The sequence below is a fragment of the Scyliorhinus canicula genome, chromosome 12, assembly GCF_902713615.1.
Source record: "Scyliorhinus canicula chromosome 12, sScyCan1.1, whole genome shotgun sequence".
Classification (NCBI taxonomy): Eukaryota; Metazoa; Chordata; class Chondrichthyes; order Carcharhiniformes; family Scyliorhinidae; genus Scyliorhinus; species Scyliorhinus canicula.
Window position 1 is genome coordinate 34469235 of NC_052157.1, and position 26016 is coordinate 34495250.

Consider the following 26016-nt stretch of genomic DNA (forward strand, 5'->3'; position numbering starts at 1 on the left):
CAGACATGAATTATTTGAAATCTAATCCTCATTTCTAAATCACTGCCAGCAGTTGGTTGGCATAAACAGCTTCACGTAAAACAATTACACAAGAGCCTTCTTGAATAAGCTACACCCAGATACGTAATTATTAAAGTGTCTCGTAGCACACAGCCAAAATCAACCAGGTGCTGATAGCAAATAAGAAATCACGTATCTTTTTAAAAATAAATTTATAGTGGCCAATTCATTTTTTCCACCTACCCTGCACATCTTTGGGTTGTGGGGGTTAAATCCACACAAACATGAGGAGAATGTGCAAACTCCACACGGACAGTGACCCAGAGCTGGGATCAAATCTGGGACCTCGGCGCCATGAGGCAGCAGTGCTATCCACTGCGCCACCGTGCTGCCCTATCTTTTGAACTCTTATGTTATTAATCTTGAGAGCAGTGTTGTTGTTGTGTGGCAATCTCTACTTTGTAGAGGCTAAATGCTTACTCACCAACATTTCCTCTTACCTCCCCTGGACCAAATATCCATCTCCTTTCCTCTGGAGATCTTCCCTTTTACAGCCTCACGGTAGCATGGTGGTTAGCATCAATGCTTCACAGCTCCAGGGTCCCAGGTTCGATTCCCGGCTGGGTCACTGTCTGTGTGGAGTCTGCACGTCCTCCCCGTGTGTGCGTGGGTTTCCTCCGGGTGCTCCGGTTTCCTCCCACAGTCCAAAGATGTGCGGGTTAGGTGGATTGGCCATGCTAAATTGCCCGTAGTGTAAGGTTAATGGGGGGATTGTTGGTTACGGGTATACGGGTTACGTGGGTTTAAGTAGGGTGATCATTGCTCGGCACAACATCGAGGGCCGAAGGGCCTGTTCTGTGCTGTACTGTTCTATTCTTTTCTAACTCCCGAACAGTATGTAATTCCTTCCCAAAATACACAAACCACCTGTCTTGATAGGCCTGTTGTTTCAGCCAGTTTCTGCCCCACTAAACTGACTTCTTTCTTCTCAACTCTGTTTTTTCTTTCCCTTGCCCAGTCCCTTCCTACCTACATCTGTGACTCTTCTGATGCTCTCAGGCACTGTGACAATTTCTAATTTCCTGGTACTAACTGTCTCCTGTTTACCCAGGATGCCCAATCTCCCTGCCATTATATGTCCAACAGTACATTGAGAGTTTGCTCCTTCTTCCCTGAACAAAGGCCCAACCAGTACCCATCCACCACCACCCTCCTCCACCCGGCTGAACTAGTTTCCACATTGAACAACTTCTCTTTTAACTCCATTCACCTCCTCTAAATAAAAAGTGTTGTTACGGGTACCTGCATGGATCCTAGCTATGCTGGTGTATTTTTCTGGGGTATGTGGAACATTCCCTGATTCTAATGTTAATCAGGTCTCCTCCCTCATCACTTTCTTTCAGTTCATAGATGACTGCATTGATGCCTTTTCCTGTTTTTGCCCTGAACTGAAAACTTTCATCAGCTTTACTTCCAATTTCCCCCCTTCTCTCACCTTCACAACGTTCATCTCAGACTCTCCCCTTCTGACTTCTGTGTCCCCATTTCTGGGAGAGGCGATCAATGAATATTCATTATAAGCCCAGAGAGTCACACAGATACCTTGACTACACTTCATCACATCCTGCTTCCTTTAAGGATTCTATTCTATTTTCCCAGTTCTGATGATGCAATGCAACCTCCATACCAGCACTTCTGATGTGACTTCCTTTTTCCACAATTGAGGATTCCCCCCAACTATGGCCTACGGGGCCCTTGACTGTGCCTGGCCTACTTCCCCCACTTTTGCTCTCACCCTCTCAAAACCATGATAGGCACTATCTTACCAGTTTCCGCATTCAACAGGTCATCCTCTGCCATTTCTGCCATCACCCATGTGGCATTACCACCAAACACATCTTCCCCTTGCCCTCCCCTTCAGCATTCTGAAGGGACCATTTCCCTTCTCATGACACATTTCCATGCAAAGGACAGGAAATGCAGCACTTGCCTTTTACCTGCTCCCTCCTAATCCTGACCAAGTTCCCAAACACACCCGAGTGAATGCATGCATTTCTTTAAATTTAGGAATAGCATGGGCAGCACGGTGGCCTAGTGGTTAGCACAGCTGCCTCACGGCGCTGAGGTCCCAGGTTCGATCCCGGCTCTGGGTCACTGTCTGTGTGGAGTTTGCACATTCTCCCTGTGTGTGTGTGTGTGTGTGTGTGTGTTTCGCCCCCACAACCCAAAAATGTGCAGATAGGTGGATTGGCCACACTAAATTGCCCCTTAATTGGAAAAAATAATTGGGTAATCTAAATTTATAATAAAAAAATAAATAAATACATTTAGGAATAGCGCGTCTGCCGTTCTACTTTGGATAAACCAAGTGTTAATTAGGTGACTGCTTTGTGGTACAGCTCCATTCAGTCTGCGAGTATTTCCTTCAGCTTCTGATTTTGTGTCACTTTAATTCTCCACCTTGCTCTCACCTTGACGCCCTGCTGTTTTCCAAAGAAGTTCAACGCGAGCTCGAACAGCACCACCTCGTCTTTTGATTAGGCACTTTACAGCCTTCAGGACTCAGCACTGAGATCAACAATTTCAGACTCTGTCCCCCACCTGTTTCCCTTTTCTTTGCAGGTTTCAGTTTTACTCTCGTTTTGCGCTTGCTTATTCTTTGAGCAGCAATTCACCACTCTGACATTTTCACTTCCTTTAGACGTTTAATTTATTTTGTCTTCCACCCTAGCTTTCCCCTTTGTTCTTTTTTTCACTTTCTCACCCTTTCATTTGCTTACATTTCTAGCATTTCCCAGACCTGATGCAGCGTGCCAGACTTGAAACATAACCTGGTTTCTCTCTTCACAGATGAAGCTGTTAAGTATTTCCAACATCCACCAGCAACCTGCTTTTACATTATATATTCTGTTGGTGATTTTTCACTCCAATGTGGCTTCTTATTCCATGACTAGCAGATAACAGCAAACGTCTCGGCAAGTTTTATGCAAGATCCAGGATTTAGGAATAACTCCATTGGCATTAACAAAAAAAATCCCAACTGATTTGTAATGTTGGGCGAGTTCCTGCTATCAGGATTCTTTTAATGCAGACTTTGCCTGCTAGTAGGATTGGATTTGTTTATTGTCACGTGTACCGAGGTACAGTGAAAAGTATTTTTCTGCAAGCAGCTCAACAGATCATTCAGCACATGGAAGAAAAGGGAATTAAACAAAATTCAAGAAAATAGATGAGAATACATAATAGGGCAACACAAGATATACAATGTAATAACTACATAAGCATTGGCATCGGATGAATCATACAGGGTGTAGTGTTAATGAGGTCAGTCAATAAGAGGGTCATTTAGGAGTCTGGTGACAGTGGGGAAGAAGCTGTTTTTGAGTCTGTTCGTGCGTGTTCTCAGACTTCTGAATCTCCTGCCCAATGGAAGAAGTTGGAAAAGTGAGTAAGCCGGGTGGGAGGGATCCTTGATTATGCTGCCCGCTTTCCCCCGGCAGCGGGAGGTGTAGATGGAGTCCATGGATGGGAGGCAGGTTCGTGTGAAGACGACTCTCTAAAGTTCCTTGCGGTCCTTGGCCGAGCAGTTGCCATACCAGGCTGTGATGCAGCCCGAATTTCCTTAGTTTCCTGAGGAAGTATAGGCGCTGTTGTGCTTTCTTGGTGATAGCGCGACGTGAGTGGACCAGGACAGATTTTTGGTGATGTGCACCCCTAGGTGTCTATAATGTTAAAAACAGTTTCTGTAACCCAGCAAGGGGCTTAGTTCAGTTTTAGCTGCAAATCAGTCATTTGGCTCATTTCTTCCATTTGCAACATCTATACTAAACCAACTGCGGGCATTTTCTTTGATAATACTTGCAAATTTCTTGTTTACAAACCTGTCCACACATCTATATTGTTAGTAAAAGAAACAGCATATTCAAAGTATTAGGGTTCTCCGTTAGGGTATTTTTACAAATGCTACCAGAAATGACTTTGCATCAATGCTGAAATTATAACTTTAAAGCCAGTGCTTTGCTTGATCTTAGAGAAATGCAGTGTTACACTCTGTGGAAGGGGCAGCTTCATACTGACATAAAATGCCCAAACATAGAGCAGATCAGTCAGCATCTCTGAACAAATAGTATCATCATAGAATTTACAGTGCGGAAGGAGGCCATTCGGCCCATCGAGTCTGCACCAGCTCTTGGAAAGAGCAGCCTATTTAAGCTCACCCCTCCACCCTATCCACGTAACCCAGTAACCCCACCTAACCTTAATAGGACAACTTTATGTTTTAATGTTGGTTCTTCTCGCTATAGATGTTGATTTTGTTTGATTTGATTTAGTGTCATGTGTACTGAGGTACAGTGAAAAGTATTGTTCTGCGTACAGTCCAGGCAGATTGTTCCATACATGAAAAAACACAGGAATTACATAAATACACAATATAAATACATAGACACAGGCATCGGGTGAAGCATACGGAGTGTAGTATTGTGCAGTAGAGATGTGTGATGAGATCAGTTCAGTCCATAAGAGGGTCATTCAGGAGTCTGGTAACAGCAGGAAAGAAGCTGTTTTTGAATCTGCTAGTGCATGTTCTCAGACTTTTGTATCTCTTGCCCGATGGAAGATGTTGGAAGAGAGGATAACCCAGGTGGGAGGGGTCTTTGATTATGCTACCCACTGTCCCAAGGCAGCGGCAAGTGTAGACAGAGTCAATGGATGGGAGGATGGGAGGCGGGTTCGCGTGATGGACTGGGCTGTATTTACAATTCTCTGTAGTTTCTTAGTCTTGGGCCGAGCAGTTGCCATATGCCACACCAGGCTGTGATGTAGCCACATAGGATGCTTTCTATGGTGCATCTATGGATGGCACGGTAGCACAGTGGTTAGCACTGTGGCTTCACCGGAACAGGGTCCGGGTTCAATTCCGCTTGGGTCACTATCTGTACATTCGCGCTGTGTCTGCGTGGGTTTCCACCGGGCGCTCCCGTTTGCTCCCACAAGTCCCGAAAGATGTGCTTGTCAGGTGAATTGGACATTCTGAATTCTCCCTCTGTGTACCGAACAGGTGCCAGAGTGTGGCAACTTGGGGATTTTCATAGTAACTTCATGTGACAATAATAAAGATTATTAAAATAAAGACTATTGTATCTGTAAAAATTGGCCAGAGTCAATGTGGCCATGCCAAATTTCCTTCGAGGAAATATAGGCGCTGTTGTGCTTTCTTGGCCATAGGGTTGACGTGCATGGACCAGGACAGACCTGATGTATTCCCAAGTGCCGTGTCAAATTAGTCACAAAATGGGTGGACGGGTCCCTTGAACCTCCTGGACATTTTTTAAAGCTCTCTGCAATAAATTGCAAAGTTATTTTTAAATAAATTTGGAGTACCCAATTAATTTTTTCCAATTAAAGGGTAATTTAGCGTAACCAATCCACCTACCATGTACATCTTTGGGCTGTGGAGACAAAACCCATGCTAACACGGGGAGAATGTGGAAACTCCACACAGACAGTGACCAGTGCTGGGATCGAACCTGGGACCTCAGTGCCGTGAGGCAGCAGTGCTAATCACTGCGCCACAGTGCTACCCTGAATTGCAATGTTTAAGGATGTCTCACTGTAGCAACATTTAACAATGAGCTGTGACAGGAGCTCTGTATGCATGCACATAGCTCTCACCCTCTAAGCAAAAGAATTTAAGGCCCACATAGATAGTGTAAAGACCAACAGCAGCTGCCAATCTCATTGCTGTTATCGTCAGTCTAAATGTGCCCACAAAATGCAAGACGGGTCTAAGTGTTTGAAAGGATCATTATCTCATCTGTTAGTAACATAACTGAAATGTGGCAATGAGATTCTGGCACTTCCTGATCCACATCTTAAATTAAATTTGCTTATCCATGATAACCTTACGTAAGAGAAACCAAATCAGTTAAGCTGGGTCTACTAAAACAGGTAAAAGTGATCTAAAATTGAGTGGCACTCGTTTTAAGTCAGTGTTCTGTTCTTTGTTTTAGTTCTTTCAGGATGGTGAAGGTTGTAATACTAATAAAGAACAGCAAACTGTGTTTAATAAACAAAGCTAATTTATTACACTACACTGAATTAGATTCCAACATATTACTAAGGAATTAGTTAAGTAAAGATTACACTACACATCTACACTATTGACTATACTATTCGTTCAACTATCTCACAATTACTATCTTGCTCTCTTCCACTCTCTCCATCTATCGCCCAGAAGTCAAGGAGGCATGTGATATTTATATGGTTGCTTTATAGTACCATCTAGTGATTAGAAAAGTAACATTACATTAACCTTTATGTGCTCTACAATATCCACATATTGTGACAGCCAGGACAATATGGCATGCACTGTGCCAGGATGAATTAGGATGTGGGTTTATATCCAAACTTCCCACACAATACAGGCTTATTATAAGCCAAATGTAGAAAAAGGAGCTGACCATAGTTCAGATTCTTCCCATTAGTGTGAGGGAACACGGTAGCACAACGGTTAGCACTGTTGCTTCACAGCACCAGGGACCCGGGTTCGATTCTCGGCTTGGGTCACTGTCTGTGCGGCGTCTGCACATCCTCTCCATGTTCGTGTGGGTTTCCTCTCAAGTCACAAATGACCTGCTTATTAGGTGAATTGCACATTCTGAACTCTCCCCGTGTAGCCGAACAGGCGCCAGTGTGGCGACTAGGGGCTTTTCACAGTAGTTTCACTGCAGTGTTAATGCAAGTCTACTTGTGACACTAATAAAGATTAACATAAAATTTACAGTGCAGAAGGAGGCCATTCAGCCCACCGGGTCTGCATCGGTCCTCGGAAAGAGCACCCTACTTAAGCCCACGCCTCCACCCTATCCCCGTAACCCCACCTAACCTTTTTGGACACTAAGGGCAATTTATCATGGCCAATCCACATAACCTGCACATCTTTGGACTGCAGGAGGAAACCGGAGCACCCGGAGGAAACCCGAGCACCCGGGGGGAACCCTTGAAGACACAGGGAGAACATGCAGACTGCACAGTCAGTGACCCAAGCCGGGAATCGAACCTGGGACCCTGGAGCTGTGAAGCGAACCACTGTGCTACCATGCTGCCCATATTGTCTTCTTATTAAGACAAGACGACAACAAAACAAACTTTAAGCAAATTAAGGTGTATCACCCCAGCATATTCTCAAGCACCCCTCCAGGAGTGGCTCAACAAAGGTAAATTCTCGGAATAAATCATGCAAACTTTCCTCAACTAGGGAGTGTGACAGGAATTGGAGAAGGAAGAGAAAACAAAACCTGCAAAATTAACAAAATTGATGCATTTTGTGAGTGAGTGAGTGAGTGAGTGAGTGTGAGTGTGAGTGAGAGCATTTTTGTAATGAAGGAACTCTCTCCTCACCAGCCCCACTGTTCTTGTTCATAAAATTGAAGAATCCCTACAGTGCAGAAGGAGGTCATTTGGCCCATTGAGTCTGCACTGACCCTCTGAAAGAGCACCCTACCTGGGCCCAATGCCCCACCCTATCCCTGCAACCCCACCTAACCTTTTGGACACTGAGGGGCAATTTAGTACAGCCAATCCACCCAACCTGCACAGCTTTGGACTGCTCACCTATTCCAAACTGTGCATGGGTGGAGATGAGGGCGACAGGTGGCCTGTCTGAAACCAGACCTCTGTCAATGGGCTGCCTACTACAAAGTAATCAGTAGCAAGTTTCCTTTCAAATTTTGTGCCGTCTTCCTGTGTAACGGTCAACTGGGCCTCTCTTCACTGTTTGGCTGCAGCAGTGTGGTTGTGGTTGGCAATACCAGTACCCGCTGGTTCCCGTAGCAGCCTCCCCGAACAGGCGCCGGAATGCGCCGACTGAGGGATTTACCCAGTAACTTCATTTGAAGCCTACTTCGTAAGCGATTTTCATTCATTTCATTTAGCTACACCGGGTCACACTGAATTTAGGTAAAGAAATGCAAAAGTTTTGATAGAAAACTTGTGGATTGGCAACTGGATTAAAAGACAAAAGACCATATGAGTTGTTGGATTGTCCTAAAGACAGCAGATTACCTGATGTATTTCAAGAAAGCTGTCACCTAATGGATTGGTCTGCGGGAGACTGATTACAGGCCATTTAATTATACAATTGCCAGAGATAAGCAAACGCAAACCAATGGCGTAGAAAGTAAACCAGTTTATGTAGTTTCAACATCTCTCTCTCATGGTGGACACCAAAATGGTTTTAGTCACCGATATCTAACCTTAGCCCTTCAGTAACTCACACCACCGCCACAGCCAGAGCAAAATTTCTCATTTTGTTTGTCTGGAAGACATAATGGGCGTGATTCTCCGCCCCCCATGACGGGTCGGAGAATAGCGGGAGGGCCTTCCTGACATTTTTCCCGCCCTCCCGCTATTCTCCCCCCCCCCCCCAAACTCCCGACACGAATCGCTGCCGCCGTTTTTTTACGGCCGGCAGCAATTCACAGCTGATAGATGGGCCGAAGTCCCAGCCCTTTACGCTGTTTTTACGAACGGCAAACAGACCAGGTCTGGCCGTTCGTAAAAACGGCGGGAACAACTCGCTTTTTATAACCATGGCACCGATTGGCACGGCAGTACCACGGCCGTGCCAAGCGTGCCATGGGCCCGCGATCGGTGGGCACCGATCGCGGGCAGTGGGCCCGCGCACTATTTCTCCTTCCGCCTCCCCGCAGTATCCATTCGCGGGGCGGCTGAGGGGCATCCCGACCCGCGCATGCGCGGGTTTCGCGCAAATACGCGATGACGTCATCCGCGCATGCGCGGCTGACGTCATATGACGCGTCAGCCGGCGCTAACTCCGGCAAACGAAATTCGTTAAGCCCGTGATGCCGGAGCTTACGGCGTCGGGCTGCTAGCCCCGACCGGGGACCAGAATCGGTTCCCGGTCGGGAAGGGGCGCGCTGGCGTCAAACCCGCCCGGGTTTGACGCCAGCCTTACGATTTCTCCCGTTTTGGGAGAATCGCGCCCAATATAACCAGAGCAAATGGGAGCCAATATTATGCGTGGCGTACTTTTGTGACTATTCCTCATTCCTAGCTCAATTGGTGAGGAAGTTCCACACAGGTAGAAAACTGCACTGTCAGTCTGTGACACAGTGGTTAACACTGCTGCCTCACAGCTCCAGGGACCTGGGTTCAATCCCGGCCTCGGGTGACCGTCTGTGTGGAGTTTGCACTTTCTTCCCGTGTCAGCGTGGGTTTCCTCAGTGTGCTCCGGTTTCCTCCTACAGTCCAAAGATGTGTAGGTTAGGTGGACTGGCCATGCTAAATTGCCCTTACTGTCCAAAAATAGGTGGGGTTACTGGGTTATGGGGATGGGATGGAGGAGTGGGCTTAAGTAGGATGCTCTTTCCAAGGGTCGGTGCAGACTTGATGGGCCGAATGGCCTCCTTCTGCACTGTAAATTCTACAATTCTGGCAGACCGATAGTTCAACCTATCTAAAATAGATGGTACCTGTTCCTCTGAGATGCAGACACCTCTCGAAGTCCAGATGAACATTACAGTTTCAGGTGGGTTTTGGTATCTCTGGAAGCAGTAATATTGCTCAAAATATTTTACCACCTTGTCAATAAAATTAGATTGCCAAGTAAAGCACTGTAAATAGGGGTGGGAAAGTCAGTTGTGCAATACAGGAAACTAGTTTGGTAGGTTAAAAGCTTGTTGGATTTGTGGTTCTCACCACTGACCTTCAGTACCAAAATATTTACATATCAGGGATATACTTCACACTGCGTGCTGCCGGCCTACTTGCATAAGCCTTCATAATTAATCACATTGAATGCTGTGAACACCAACCAAAATTTCAAGGAACCAGCTGTTAGTTCTTTTGCTTCTTCGCCAAAATCAGTTTGGCCAAGGGAAGTTGAACAGAAAATCTCTTCTAGCTCGGGGAGATTAATTTAGATAATTTAAATTCCAATGAGAAAAATTACACACCAAAACACTGGATAATATTCAGAAGGGAAGGATAGATGGTACAAGAGATGAAGGAAGATCCTAGTGGCATCAGGAAGCTCTTGTTGGGCAATTTAAGAGTGTGGTGAACTGAGTCATCCCGACTTCTTCCATCAGCTACACTCCAAACCACAATGTAACTGAGCAGCAGGTTCAGGAAGCAATGGCAGCATAGGCCCACTAAAATGTTAGTGAATATTCAGCTGTCAGATTGAATGAAACTAGCTTTAGTGTGGGGAGCTGTGTTTATTCTATGTGGGACACATTTACACATACAGGTGAGCACAGAGAGGGACTGATCCCAGGGTTGAATGTAAAAGTGAAGTGTGACATGTGGATGTCACTTCCAACACAGGGTAAAATGCTGTGCGTATAATAAACTTTAGTTGATTTAAAATTGAGGCAGAATCCAGGACACTTTAAATCTGGCTTGCAATCTTTCATGGAATCCATAGAATCCCGACAGTGCAGAAGGAAGCCATTCAGCCCATAAAGTCTGCATTGACCCTCCAAAAGAGCACTTGACCCAGACCCACTCTGATCCCCTTAACCCAGCTGATTGACCATGGCCAATCCACCTTGCCTGCATATCTTTGGACTGTGGGAGGAAACCGGAGCACCCAGAGGAAACCACGCAGACATGGGGAGAACGTGCAAACTCCACACAAGTCGCCCAAGGCTGGAATTGCACCCTGGTCCATGGCGCTGTGAGGCTGCAGTGTTAGCCACTGTGCCACCTCATCTTTGTCGACTGGAATTCTTCAAGATCAAAAATAAATGCAAATGCTCATTGGTTGAGCTATCTAATTAACTCCACTTCCTTGCTGTTTCCCAAAAATCACTTTTTCCTTTCAGGACTTATCGAAATGCCATTTACATGATACTAAATGCCATTTTAAATGTTACTACTGAATCTACTTCCAATACACGTGGTCCAAGTCAATATCACATCTTTGGTTAAGTTTTGGTGTATCCGGAAGCAGCAATGCTGCACAAACTATTTTACCACCCAGTTCAATATTCCAATTGAAGCCCATCAATGGTTAGCATTGCTGCTTCAGAGCACCAGGGACTCGGGTTCAATTTTGGCCTTGGGTGACTGCCTGTAAGGAGTTTGCACGTTCTCAATGTCTTTGTGGGTTTCCTCCAGGTGCTCCGATTTCCTCCCACAGCCCAAAGTTAGGCAGGTTAGGTGGGGTTACTAGGATAGGGCGGGGAAATGGGCCTAGGTAAGATGCTCTTTCGGAATGGTGCAGACTCAATGGACCAGATGGCCTCCTTCTGCACTGTAGGGATTCTATACTACTATAATCACCATCATCTCACACTATTTCAGTTTTACAGGCCAGCATTCCCATCCTTAGTTGACTTCAGATGGTGGTGGTGAGTTGCCTTCTTGAACCGCTGCAGTATTTGAGCTGCAGGTACACCCACTGTGCTGTTAGGGAGGAGGTTCCAGGATGTTGCCCCAGCGAAGGAACGGCGATATCTTTTCAAGTCACTTGGTGAGTGACTTGGAATGGAGTATAATGTGGGAAAATGTGAAGCTGTTCATTTTGGAAGGGAGAACAAAGGAACAGCATTATTTAAATGGAAAAAACCTGCAGAAAGTGCAACACAAAGGGACTTGGTGGGGCTTGTGTAAGAAACATAGAAATCTAGCAAATGGGTTCAGCAGGTAATCAGGAAGGTTAATGGAATGTTGGCCCTTATTTCATGAGAGTTGGAGTATAAGGATAGGGAATCTAATTGCACCTGCACAATGTACCGGTGAGACCTCATCTGGAGACCTCATTGTGAGCAGTTTTGGTCCTTTTATTTAAGGGAAGACATTATTTCATTGGAGACGGTTCAGAGAAGATTCACTAGGATAATCCCTGGTATGGAGGGATTAACTTGTGAGCAAAGGTTATTGGAATTCAGAAAAATGAGAGGTGATCTGATTGAAACCTATTGGATTTTTTATGTTAGAAATTTAGTGTACCCAATTCCATTTTTTCCAATTAAGGGGCAATTTAGCGTGGCCAATCCACCTACGCTGCACATCTTTGGGTTGTGTGGGCGAGGCCCACGCAGGCATGGGGAGAGTGTGTGGGCTCCGCGCGGACAGTGACCCAGAATCGAGCCTGGGACCTTGGTGCAGTGAGGCAGCAGGGCTAACCCACTGCGCCACCGTGCTGCCCAAAACCAATTGGATTCTTAAGGGGCTTGACTGGGTAAATGCCGAGAGGATGTTTCCCTCATGGGGGAGTCTAGGACCAGAATCTCAGAATAAAGGGGTACCAATTTAAGACTGAGATGAAGAGGAATTTCTTCAGAGTGTTATGAGTCTTTGGAACACCTTGCCACAGAGAGTTGTGGGGACAGAATCCTTGTGTATATTTAAGCCTGAGATAGATAGATAGATTCTTGATCTGTAAGGGAATCAAGGGTTACGGGGAAAGGGCAGGAAAGTCAATGTGAGGAATGTTGGATCAGCCATGATCCTATTGAATGGCAGGGCTGGCTCAAGTGGGCGAACAGCCTACTCTTATTCCTATTTCTTTTTTTTTTTTATAAATTTAGATTACCCAATTATTTTTTCTATTAAGGGGCAATTTAGAGTGGCCAATCCACCTACTCTGCACATTTTTGGGTTGTGGGGGCGAAACCCACGCAGACACGGGGAGAATGTGCAAACTCCACACGGACAGTGACCCAGAGCCGGGATCGAACCTGGGACCTCAGCGCCGTGAGGCGGTTGTGCTAACCACTAGGCCACCGTGCTGCCCTGTTATTCCTATTTCTTATGGTCTTATTCTACTGTCCTTCAAGGCCACAGCTACCTGGGCAGCACGGTGGTACATGTGGCTGGAACTGTGGCTTCGCGGCGCCGGGGTCCCAGGTTCGATTCCCCGCTGGGTCGCTGTCTGAGCGGAGTCTGCGCTTTCTCCCTGTGTTTGCATGGGTTTGCTCCGGGTGCTCTGGTTTCCTCCCACGGTCCAGGGGCGTGCAGGTTGGGTGGATTGTCCTTAGTGTCCAAAAAGGTTAGGAGGGGTTATTGGGTTACGGGGATAGGGTGGAAGTGAGGGCTTACGTGGGTCGGTGTGGACTCAATGGGCTGAATGGCCTCCTTCTGCACTGTATGTTCTATGTCTATGTCTAGAATGGTGATAATATTGTGTCTTCCCCATTTAGATCTTTAAGACTCAAAACATTCCATCATAGTAGTAGGAGGGTGTTCCTCAATTAAATTAAACAATGTTGCTTGCTAAATGCAGGGAATGTTTCTTCCTGGATGGTGTTGCACCAGAGGGACCTCTCGCTATTCCTGATGAATAACGTGAGAGCTTCTAAACGGGTTTCGGCTCGGCATCGAACTAATTCTGAAGCTCCTGACTCGCAGCATCTGACACGATCTGGTTCCCACACTTGCTGTTCGAGAACCAGACTTGCATATTTAAATGAGTCTTAAAACTGGAATGGAAACCATGGTGATGACTATGCAGAGGGCATGGAGGCTGTTGGAGCCCCAGGGTGATCAGGGACAGGGCAGGATGATCCTGGCACCAGGGGTGGTGCCAATATTTTACTGCAGAGGTACCAATGCAGCACTCCAAAGGCGCCAATATGGCACTGCCCCAGAGGCGGGGCTCAAGGGGCAGGGGGGGTATAGCCATAAAAAAGGGGAGGGGCGAGGGATAGCACCTTCACAGATAGCACGGTAGCACCAGGCAGCACAAGTGATTAGCACTGTGGCTTCACAGCACCAGGGTCCCAGGTTCTCCCCGTGTCTGTGTGGGTTTCCTCCGAGTGCTCGTTTCCACCCACAGTCCAAAGGCCTGCAAGTTCGGTGGATTAGCCATGATAAATTGCCCTTAGGTGACCAAAAAAGGTAAGGAGGGGTTATTGGGTTACGGGGATAGAGTGGAAGTGAGGGCTTAAGTGGGTCGGTGCAGATTCCATGGGCCGAATGGTCTCCTTCTGCACTGTATGTTCTATGACAACATGAAGAGGCTTCATAAAGGGGAGGGCCTGAAGGGGTATGAAGGGTGGAGACATGGAAGAGGGGTATGAAGGGTGGTTGGTATGAAAGATGGGGTCTGAAGCAGATTCATTGTGGAGGGGGGCTGAAAGTGTGGGCCTGAAAGGAAAGGGAGCCTCAGCAACCCCACGGTGAGGTATATTCACTTGGGGGGTGGGGCGATGATGCCCGATCCCAACGAGAATGGAGTGGGGGTGGGGCTGGGTCACCCTCATGCCTGAGTGGCGAGAGGGGTGACGTGGACATTTACTGATAGAGAAGGGAGGAGCGGAAAAGGAGGCCCCTCCAGAGTCGAGGGTTGGTGGTGTTGCCCAAGTCTGTTGGGGAGGGGGGGGGGGGGGGGGGTGTCGGGAGTTGCGATGTCCATGGGTTGTGGAGGACTTCCAACTTGACTTTGTGATATGGACGTCCTTTTTAATCTCTGACGAGCTGGTCTTGCCCACTCCAGAAATAATTTAAGTGTGGGATATTTCAATGAGAATCTCCCCATGCTCCAGAAAAATGACGAAGTGTGGGTGAATTGCAATCTGGATCACGCCCATACACTTGGCAGAAATGACCCCACGATCCTTGCCCAAAATGGCACTGTGACATTTTTGGGGGAAATCGTTTCCATCATCGTTCATAAAAAACCTAAAATCACAAAAGGCCTACAATTCAGCATGAAATAGACAGTGAGTGCTTGACTGTAAAATTCTTACATTCTGATTTGATAAGTTGCTCAGCTGCAGTAGTAAATGAATTGTGATGCTAACTAGATAAAATAGCTTGGACTACACTTCAGGCTATGTAAGTATGGAACTAAATGAATAAGATTAGCACACTTGTCACCAGAAAAAAGAAAAGGAGCTCTGGTAACGAATGTTACACAAGTAGGGAACCACAAAAATGAAGGTGTAAATTATATCACAATATACCTGAGTGTACATACTGTAAATAGGAGACAAATCACCTGAACTTTGTTACAGTACGAAGAGTCACCGATTTACAAAACATCTGCTGCAGGGTGCAAAATTGGGAAAGTACTTATGTACATTCAGATAAGGGTATCAAGAGCAATGATGAGTAAATAGAATTGACATGCAGATTAGGCATGATTCAATACAATGACAGGCTGGGCTCAATGGCCTTCGTCAATGTTCCTCAGCCCACATGCTCTGCAGCACTGTTTACCAGCAGGCCTGTGGCATTTTGGACTGCTGAACCTTATTCTTCACCATTCGGTTTTTGTACTAAACTCCAATGCTCGACTTGAACTGCACACGGTACTCAAGGTCAGATCTGACCAGAAAACTACACGTTAGTAGAAAGCAGTTGAACAGTATTTTTAAAAATTCTTTCATGGGATGTAGGAATCATTCACAAGGTAAGCATTTGTTGTCACCCTAACTGCACTTTATTTGAGTGGCTTGTTCGGCCATTTTAGAAGGCAGTTAAGAGTCTACCATGTCGGAGTAGGGGAGAAATGGAGAGCTTGGTGTGGGGTGCTTGTTTGGGGGGGGGGGGGCGTCCTGGACAATGGGTAAACCCTTATGTGGGAACTTTCAAGAGGGATTCCCCAATTCATGTTTGGGGCACTCCCAAAATTGGATGCTGGGAGCCAGGAAGTTATTGCCCACTGCCTCAAGAAGAGCTGTTCACTGGCCCTTGAACTGATCTGGTAATCTCTCAAAATACTCCCAGAGGGTCCCACCCTTGTTACTTGACAGGATCCAGTGTAACAAACAATGGAACACCCTGTCCCTTAAATGTTACAATGTCCACAAACTGCTAATTTAGCACCCAAAGACAAAATTAGTTGAAATCATAATACTTGTAAGTATGTAGCTTGTCTGTTGTCATTACCTTTTGCCATACTTTTAGGAGTAGTGCTGAAATCCTCACTTATAGTCTAACATATGTACAACCGAGCAGGAATCCTGCTGTGCTACTAAACTCCACTTTCTGACACAATCAAATGTCTACAAAAGTTAAAATAGTGAGCATAATATGTAGCCTTTAATTCAATAAATGAATAGAACTTTGTTCTCAAGGCCGACAACTTCATCAGAACCAGCAGAATGGGATCAAATATTCCTTGTTGAGGTATTGTGCCAGATTCCAGATTAACAGTATAGAACAAGACCAAGGCTAACATGCTATCCGGAAACAATATCTTGTTAGAGTTGTCTAGTCTCTAGAATGGAATGCTTTTCACACCAGCAGTGTTTATGCTGTTGGACAGCTCCACTGAAAATACAATTGTTCTCATTCCCTTGTTTCTCCTATTCACCGCAGTAAATTTTGTTGTCACCTAAATCATGTTCCAAATACTAAATAATTTTCTTAAAATCGTACAAAGGTTTTGATTCTTTCACAAGTTCATCTGTAGCAGACAAAAGATGTCAATAAGCTGGGAGTTCAGAAGTGAAATCCAAAGTGGATCTCAAGCTGTTTGAGAAGGAGAGGTTATGTAGCTAAAAGAAAAACCGTACCTATATCTGGCTTCCACTGCGATTAGCGGAAACAATGTAGGCTACGGACGCTGGACAAAATCATTTCCTGGTGTAGTTTTGTTATGTCCTAAAAATGCTGGTTCTACCAAAAGGGAAGAAAAGGGTCATCTGCCAATCTATCTCCTATGCAGGCAGATTTACTGAGGCTAATATTAGTATTTTAACCTCCTAAAGGAGACTGAAGCAGAACTCATCCTGTGGGACAGAAATTCCTCTGACACACTTAATTCATTTTAGTTTTATAAATCATCTTGTAGATTTGAGGAGTTTCAGTAAGCTCAGGGTTACACTGAAGCTTGTGAGAGAACAGTTCTATTGTACCTTGAATGTTACTATTCTTCTCATTGTAAAACAGAGCAGCAAATAGGACTTTTTAAATTTAATCTCTGCATGTGCTGGCACTCTAATTGTTACCATTGTGACTGACATTCTATGCATTTCCCCATGACATAACAAAAGAAGGATTTCACTGATACGAAATGAACAAGACACTTGTGCACAGTTATTACAACTGGTTTATTATATTTAAAGATACATAAAGTAATCTTTACTCATACTGATTATTTGACGCTAATTGGATCAGGGTCGAAAATGTCCATTTACTGCACTAATGTAAAAAAATAGGTTAATTTATCTATTTTCACATTTGTACAATTGGATTTTTTCCTCTGCATTTCCCTCTCCCACACCAACTACAAATATCATCTCAGAAAACCCAGTACAGCTCAATTTTCCAAGACTGAGGTCAATATTTTGGATATTGAGAGAATCAAGAGCTATTTATTTGTTGAGATAAGGGGGAAAGGTGAAGTTAAGGTAGATCAGACATGATCTTATGAAACAGCAGAGCAGACTCATAGCCTACTCGTCTTATTCATGTTTTTGTGATTTCTTTCACTTTCAAAAAAATGATGCACAATTACGTTCAACATTTGACTTTAAGTATATAATCCTGGAATTTACTGGAGATAATAATGGTGAGTTTATCAGCGTTCACCATTATAACAGAGGAAATTGGACAGCAGATGTCCGACATCTGTATCTGTGCAATTAATGTGGAAATCTGGAAATCACCGTCACAGATATCCACTTGCAAACAAATGACAAGCCTACTTATTGAAAACACGTGACTAATATTATTCAACTTCCTGGGGAACAATGTGAAAAAATAATCTTGAACCACATTGAAATAACTCAGTTCTGTACAGTAAAACATCACTTTCTTTTTGCTCAACATTCTATCCTTCTCTCCTGAAGATGTATGCCAATTTGGGTACAGTTTTACAAGTATGAACAGCTTTCTTGATGTCTCATCCAAGTACCAACTTAACTTGCGAGTCAATGTGGTGTTGGGTGTCACAGCTGGGTTTGATCTCCTTCTCACCTACAACTCCTACACCCATATTCTTCCACCAAGAGATACTAAACAACAAATCGGGTGCAGTAAATCCATCAGTTTGTCCCTCCTTAGCTCAAGGACACAGAGGCCCCAAATTGAACAGTCCAACTTTTGCCCCAACTGAGATCACCTCACTAACGCACAAAAGGCATCAAACCATTTCTTATACAACATGGTGCAGATATGCGCTGACAAAGAAATCTCAACAGGCTAATAAATCTGTGAAAATCTTCCCATTTCATTTGAGGAGCTGAAAAATCAGGGTGCCTTGTATTTCACCAGAGCATCCCATTATCAAGCACAATACACTGATTAGTGGCACCACATACAATACACATCAAGCCAGCATATGAAATGAACTGTACTGTCAGATATTCACACATGTATATGATTTTTAAAACTATTTGGTTGATTTCTTAGACAACGTACTGAAAGCTGACAAACTCCCTTTCCCTTACTTAAGCTCAGCGGCACTCCCTCTGGAACACCAGCCTTTCATGACAACTTTTGCACAACTCTGCATGTCAGCCTTAGTTCAGTGATCACACTTATTTATAAATCAAACATTAGGGTTCAATCCCTCTTTCAGAGACTTCAGCACATAATCTAGGCAAACAGGTCAGTCACTACTGCAGTAACACTGTGGTGCCGCATTTCAGATGAGACGCAAATTTCAGGCAGACATAAAACCTCCCTTCAATAGAGAGAAGGAAATTCTCTCGGTGGTCCTTGTCAAGCATTATTCCTTATACGCCATTGCTTAATAAGATCTATCTCATGGCTTTGGAACTCATGCTGCGTGTACGTTTCTCCACATTACAACATTGTTTAACTGTCAAGAAAACTTTAGTTTCTCTAACATCTTGAAGTTATGAAAGATACTACATAACCACAAGCAGTTTATCACAATTGATCCACCATTATGACAAAGCATTGAATCCCATGATAAAAACAAATAAAACCCACTTTCCACAACTTTGAATCAAACAAATCAATTTGCCAGGTATCTTAATAACCTGCCTTGCTCTCGCTATAAGATGCCGAGTGACCATCAGATCCTGACTGGCTCGCTCTATGAGAGTCGTGCAACAATCACCAGGCAGGAATGTTTCCTTCCCGTCGGGAACACTTAAGCAATCAAGGGCATTCAGCCTCTGATCTTCAGGTAAGAGTTCTCCAAGTTCTTCAGGATGCACGATTACGCAGAATCGCCAAGCAGAAACTGATAGCCAAGTTCCACATGCATGAGTATGACCTCAACCAGGATCTTGGATTCCTGTCTCACTACATTTAACCCCCAGCATCTGGCCTGAGCTTGCGAAATACTACCAACTGTCCTGGCTTGAGACAATTTACACCTCTTTAACCTGTGATTATCCCTCTCTCCAGTCACACCGTCTGGATCAGTAAAAACTTAAGTACCTGCAAAGATTCACATTCAAAGTATCATCTTGCATCATTGGCTTTCTCTATATATGATGTGGAGATGCCGGCGTTGGACTGGGGTGAGCACAGTAAGAAGTCTTACAACACCAGGTTAAAGTCCAACATGTTTGTTTCAAACACTAGCTTTCAGAGCACTGCTCCTTCCACAGGTGAATGAAGAGGTATGTTCCAGAAACATATATATATATAGACAAATTCAAAGATGCCAGACAATGCTTAGAATGCGAGCATTTGTAGGTAATTGAATCTTTACAGATCCAGAGATAGGGGTAACCCCAGGTTAAAGAGGTGTGAATTGTCTCAAGCCCGGACAGTTGGTAGGATTTCGCAAACCCAGGTCAGATGGTGGGGGATGAATGTAATGCGACATGAATCCCAGGTCCCGGTTGAGGCCGCGCTCATGTGTGTGGAACTTGGCTATAAGTTTCTGCTCGGCGATTCTGCGATGTCGCGCGTCCTGAAAGCCGCCTTGGAGAACGCTTACCCGGAGATCAGAGGCTGAATGCCCTTGACTGCTGAAGTGTTCCCCGACTGGAAGGGAACATTCCTGCCTGGTGATTGTCACGCGATGTCCGTTCATTTGTTGTCGCAGCGTCTGCATGATCTCGCCAATGTACCACACTTCAGGACATCCTTTCCTGCAGCGTATGAGGTAGACAACGTTGGCCGAGTCGCACGAGTATGTACCGCGTACCTGGTGGGTGGTGTTCTCATGTGTAATGGTGGTATCCATGTCGGTGATCTGGCATGTCTTGCAGAGATTGCCATGGCAAGCTTGTGTGGTGTCGTGGTCGCTGTTCTGAAGGCTGGGTAGTTTGCTGCAAACAATGGTTTGTTTGAGGTTGTGCGGTTGTTTGAAGGCAAGTAGTGGGGGTGTGGGGATGACCTTGGCAAGATGTTCATCTTCATCGATGACGTGCTGGAGGCTGCGAAGAAGATGTCGTAGTTTCTCCACTCCGGGAAAGTACTGGACGACGAAGGGTGCTCTGTCAGTTGTGTCCTGTGTTTGTCTTCTAAGGAGGTCAGTGCAGTTTTTTGCTGTGGCGCGTTGGAACCGTTGATCAATGAGTCGAGCGCCATATCCCGTTCGTACGAGGGCATCTTTCAGATGTCTGTTACGCTCCTCCTTGTCTGAGCAGATCCTGTGTATACGGAGGGGTTGTCCATAGGGGATGGCTTCATTAAAGTGTTTAGGGTGGAAGCTGGAGAAGTGGAGATCTCCATCAAGGACGATCACCTCAGCACTTCGCTTTACCGCAAGCCCACGGATAACCGCACGATGCTCCACTTCCTCAGCTTCCACCCCAAACACATTAAAGAAGCCATCCCCTATGGACACACCCTCCGTATACACAGGATCTGCTCAGACGAGGGGGAGCGTAACAGACATCTACAGATGTTGAAAGATGTCCTCGTAAGAATGGGATATGGCACTCGACTCATCGATCGACAGTTCCAACGCGCCACAGCAAAAAAACCGCACCGACCTCGTCAGAAGACAAACACAGGACACAACCGACAGAGTACCCTTCGTCGTCCAGTACTTTCCCGGAGCGGAGAAACTACAACATCTTCTTTGCAGCCTCCAACACGTCATCGATGAAGATGAACATCTTGCCAAGGTCATCCCCACTACTTGCCTTCAAACAACCGCGCAACCTCAAACAAACCATTGTTTGCAGCAAACTATCCAGCCTTCAGAACAGCGACCACGACACCACACAACCCTGCCATGGCAATCTCTGCAAGACGTGCCAGGTCATTGACATGGATACCACCATTACACACGAGAACACCACCCACCAGGTACGCGGTACATACTCGTGCGACTCAGCCAACGTGGTCTATCTCATACACTCCAGGAAAGGATGTCCCGAAGCGTGATACATTGGCGAGACCATGCAGCTGCGACAACGAATGAACGGACATTGCGCGACAATCACCAGGCAGGAATGTTCCCTTCCAGTCGGGGAACACTTCAGCAGTCAAGGGCATTCAGCCTCTGATCTCCGGGTAAACGTTCCCCAAGGCGGCTTTCAGGACGCACGACAACGCAGAATCGCCGAGCAGAAACTTATAGCCAAGTTCCGCACACATGAGTACGGCCTCAACCGGGACCAGAGATTCATGATGCATTACATTCATCCCCCACCATCTGGCCTGGGCTTGCGAAATCCTACCAACTGTCCGGGCTTGAGACAATTCATACCTCTTTAACCTGGGGTTACCCCTGTCTCTGGATCTGTAAAGATTCAATTACCTTCAAATGCTCGCATTCAAAGCATTGTCCGGCATCTTTGAATTTGCCCATATATATGTTTCTGGAACATACCTCTTCATTCACCCGAGGAAGGAGCAGTGCTCCGAAAGCTGTGCTTGAAACAAACATGCTGGACTTTAACCTGTGTTTGTGTAACCTACCTCTTCGCTTGCCTGATGAAGGAGCTAAGCTCCGGAAGCTCGTGATTCCAAATAAACCTGTTGGGACTTTAGCCTAGAGTTGGAGGACTTCTTACTGTGCCTACCCCTGTCCAACACCGGCATCTCCACATCCTCTCTACAAGATGCTGCGTGACCATCAGACCCTGCCTTGCTTCTCTTCAAGTTGCTGAGCGACTATTAGACCCTGCCTTGCTCTCTCTTCAAGTTGCTGAGCGACTATTAGACCCTGCCTTGCTCTCTCTTCAAGTTGCTGAGCGACTATTAGACCCTGCCTTGCTCTCTACAAGATTGTGAGTGACCATCAGACCCTGCCTTGCTCTCTCTTCAAGTTGCTGAGCGACTATTAGACCCTGCCTTGCTCTCTCTACAAGATTCTGAGTGACCATCAGACCCTGCCTTTCTCTCTCTACAAGATTCTGAGTGACCATCAGACCCTGCCTTGCTCTCTCTACAAGATTCTGAGTGACCATCAGATCCTGCCTTGCTCTCTCTACAAGATTCTGAGTGACCGTCAGACCCTGCCTTGCTCTCTCTACAAGATTCTGAGTGACCATCAGACCCTGCCTTGCTCTCTCTACAAGATTCTGAGTGACCGTCAGACCCTGCCTTGCTCTCTCTACAAGATTCTGAGTGACCATCAGACCCTGCCTTGCTCTCTCTACAAAGATTGAGTGACCATCAGACCCTGCCTTGCTCGCTCTACAAGATTCTGAGTGACCATCAGACCCTGCCTTGCTCTCTCTACAAGATTCTGAGTGACCATCAGACCCTGCCTTGCTCTCTCTACAAGATTCTGAGTGACCATCAGACCCTGCCTTGCTCTCTCTACAAGATTCTGAGTGACCATCAGATCCTGCCTTGCTCTCTCTACAAGATTCTGAGTGACCATCAGACCCTGCCTTGCTCTCTCTATAAGATGTTGAGTGGTGTATTTTCCACTTTTTGCTTCAACCACACAATTTAGTGCTGCCTGATGCCCCAGGTTGTCCTGATCAGACTCTTTAGGTAACCTCATCCAAATATTTAGTTGCAAAGGAGAGGAACTGACGGCTCCACTCTCCCTCCCCCGGCGAGCAGGAGTTAAGGAAAGGGGAACAGGGTTTATTACTCACCACAGTCAAACCCTCCATCCAAGCTCAGGCACAAGGGTCCCTCGCCGACTCGTTCACATCGAGGAGACGGCTCGACTTCAGCCCGCTGGGCCTAGTCCTCTCCACCGGGCCGCTGTCCCCCTGTCTCCCGAGATCGTTCCGGCCGGGCCGCCGACTTTGTTTTCCGCCCCCCTCACCAAACACCGGAGCCGCCGCCGCCGCCTCTCAGACTAGCCTGCTCGACGGCCCCGGCCCTGATTGACAGGCACGCCGGCCTACGGAAGACCGGGGTCAGCCGGCGGCCGAGGGGATGGTGACCAATAGGGGGCGGCGACGGCGTACGGGACGGGGCTTCGGCAGCAAGTTCGGGTGAGGAAGCAGCGCATGCGCTGCCTACGTGTCGGCGCCAGGTTGCGCTCTGGCTCCTGGAGGAGGACTCTGCAGGTTTTCCACAGAAGTGATGGGGCAACCTGGGCTAGTGAGAGGGTGGCACCGTGGTTGTGAAGCTGTTGCCTCACAGCACCAGAGACCTGGGTTTGATTCCAACCTTGTGACGGTGGAGTTTGAACATTCTCCACGTGTCTGCATGGGTTTCCTCTGGGTACTCCAGTTTCTTCCCACAGTCCAAAGATGTGTAGGCTAGGTGGATTGGCCATAGATTGTCCCTTAGTTCCCAAAGATATGCAGGTTAGGTGCGCTTACAGTGATAGGGTGAGGGACGGGGGCAGGGAGGGGTGCTTAGGTAGGGTACTATTTTGCAGGGTCATTCAGATTCGATGGACCAAATCGTCTCCCTCTGCATTGAAGGGATTCCATGATTCTGTGTGTGGCCCTTCTTCATCTCAGTGGGCTGCAAGATGGAAATTAGGCTTGTTCACTAACCATGACCCCATGAATAAGGTTAAATACATTTGATACATGTTCAATCGAACTGCCATCAACTTCAAATGGAAAAGCAAGAAATATTCAGGTTGATTGAATGCGGCGGGAGCGCATAGCTCTCACAGTCAATTCTTCATGCAATAGCATCCACCTCACTTAACTTGCCCTGGCTTTAAGTGAGTAACACTGGAAAATAAACATGGACGGAAATATGCCGAATATGGCAACCCTGCGCATGGGCAAGTTGCAAGATGCAAGGGTTGTACCTTCCCTGGGGTGCATGCCACACCAACCTTGCCAAAATCAGGAGGTCATTGAGGAGCAGAAAATGATTAGTAACCTTACAACGTTAAATACATTGAGTTTTCAAGGAACTCAGGTTCCAATTTAACCCCCCCACCCCATCCCTAATCACACTGCCCTTGAGTTTCCAGCTGGTCTGAGCCAGAGGAATTGCAAGAATGCAACACCAGGAGCTTGAAGCCAGCGAACTGAGAGGAAAGTGCAGCCTGCACTTTCTATCCGGTGGCTTTTTGCTTGATAAGCAGCAACTGTGAGGATAGGGTGCTGGTCTTGCCTTGGTGTTGGTTAGCAAGGATACATAGGCATTGAGCATAAGCACAGACAAAAAGAAGGGTCATCAGAATTTTTGAAAGGCAGAGAAGACAAGGCTAACGCTGCTGACCGAGGTTCAATGGATTAGGTGACAGAATGGCTAAAGCAGCAGCCAACATAGAAAATAGAGCAGAAGTAGGTAATTCAGCCCTCAAACTTCTTCCGCCAACCAATATGATTATGGCTGAACCTCTATCTCAATGCTATATTCTCACACTCTGCCCATATCCCTTGATGCCTTTAGAGTCTAGAAATCTGTTTCCTTCTTAAATATATTCATTGACTTGGTCTCCACAGATTTTTCCAGTAGAGAACTCCACAGGTTCACCAGCTTTGACAAAGGGTCATCTGGACTCGAAACGTTAGCTCTTTTCTCTCCCTAGAGATGCTGCCAGACCTGCTGAGATTTTCCAGCATTTTCTTTTTGGTCTCAGATTCCAGTATCCGCAGTAATTTGCTATTATCCACAGGTTCACCACTCCCTGAGTGAAGAGGTTTCTCAGATTCTCAGTTCTCAATGGCCTACCCTGTATCCTGGGACTGTGACCTCTTGTTTTATATTCCACCCCCACTCCAGCCACGGGGAATATACCTGTATCCAGTCTGTCCAGTCTGGTCAGACCTTTGTACGTTTCAATAAGATCCCCTCTCATTCTTCTAAACTCCAGTGAATACAGACCCAGTTAACCCAATCTCTCCTCATGTAATATGCCATTGCAGGAATCACATGGTAAACTTTGCTGCATATCTTTTCTTGGGTAAGGAGACAAAACCTGCACACAATACCCCAGGCATGGTCTCATCAAGGCCCTGTGCAGCTGCAATAGGACATCCTTGATCCTGTACACAAGTCCTCTTGCAATGAAGGTCAACGTTCGTTTGCCTTCCTAACTGCTTGCTGTACCTTCATGCTTGTACAAGGACACCTAGGTCCCTTTATACATCAACATTTTCCAATCTATTACCATTTAAATAAATGCAGAATACTGTAGAAGGGTTATTTAGACCCAAAACGTTAACTCTGCTTCCCTCCACAGATGCTGACAGACTGACTGAGTTTATCCAACATTTTCTGTCACCTTCTCATTTATTCCCATTTATTCACATTACACTGCATCTACCATGTATTTGCCCACTTGCTCAACTTATCTAAATCACCTTGAAGCCTCTTAACTTCCCCCTCGCCACTCACATTCCAACCAAGTTTCATGTCAGCAACAAACTTGGAAATATTGCATTTGGCTCCATCACCCAAATCATTGATGTATATTGTGAATAGCTGGGGCTCAAGCACTGATCCCTGTGGGACCCCACTAGCCACAGCCTGCCACTCTGAAAGAGACCCATTTATTCCTATTCTCTGTATCCTGTCTACTAACCAATTCTCAATCCATGCCAATATATTACTCCCAAACCCATGTGCTTCGATTTTTCACACTAACCACTTATGTACAATTTTATCAAAAGCTTTCTGAAAATTCAAAAACACCACATCCATTGGTTATCCATTATCTAGTCCACTAGTTACGTCCTCAAAAAACTCCAGTAGCTTTGCCAAACATGATTTCCCCTTCTTAAATCTGGTTTAGCACAGGGCTAAAGAGCTGGCTTTTAAAGCAGACCAAGG

The 26016-nt window shown here is 46.0% G+C and overlaps 1 protein-coding gene across 1 annotated transcript in view; it reads right to left on the reverse strand.

Annotated features, from left to right (window-relative positions):
* lysmd4 (LysM, putative peptidoglycan-binding, domain containing 4) overlaps positions 1 to 23258 on the reverse strand; it is a 33772-nt gene extending 10514 nt beyond the window's left edge. The window contains exon 1 of the mRNA XM_038813377.1: positions 22914 to 23258. The gene's annotated coding sequence lies outside the window, so the exon portion shown is untranslated. The remainder of the gene's footprint in view (positions 1 to 22913) is intronic.
* Between the last annotated feature and the right edge of the window lie 2758 nt (positions 23259 to 26016).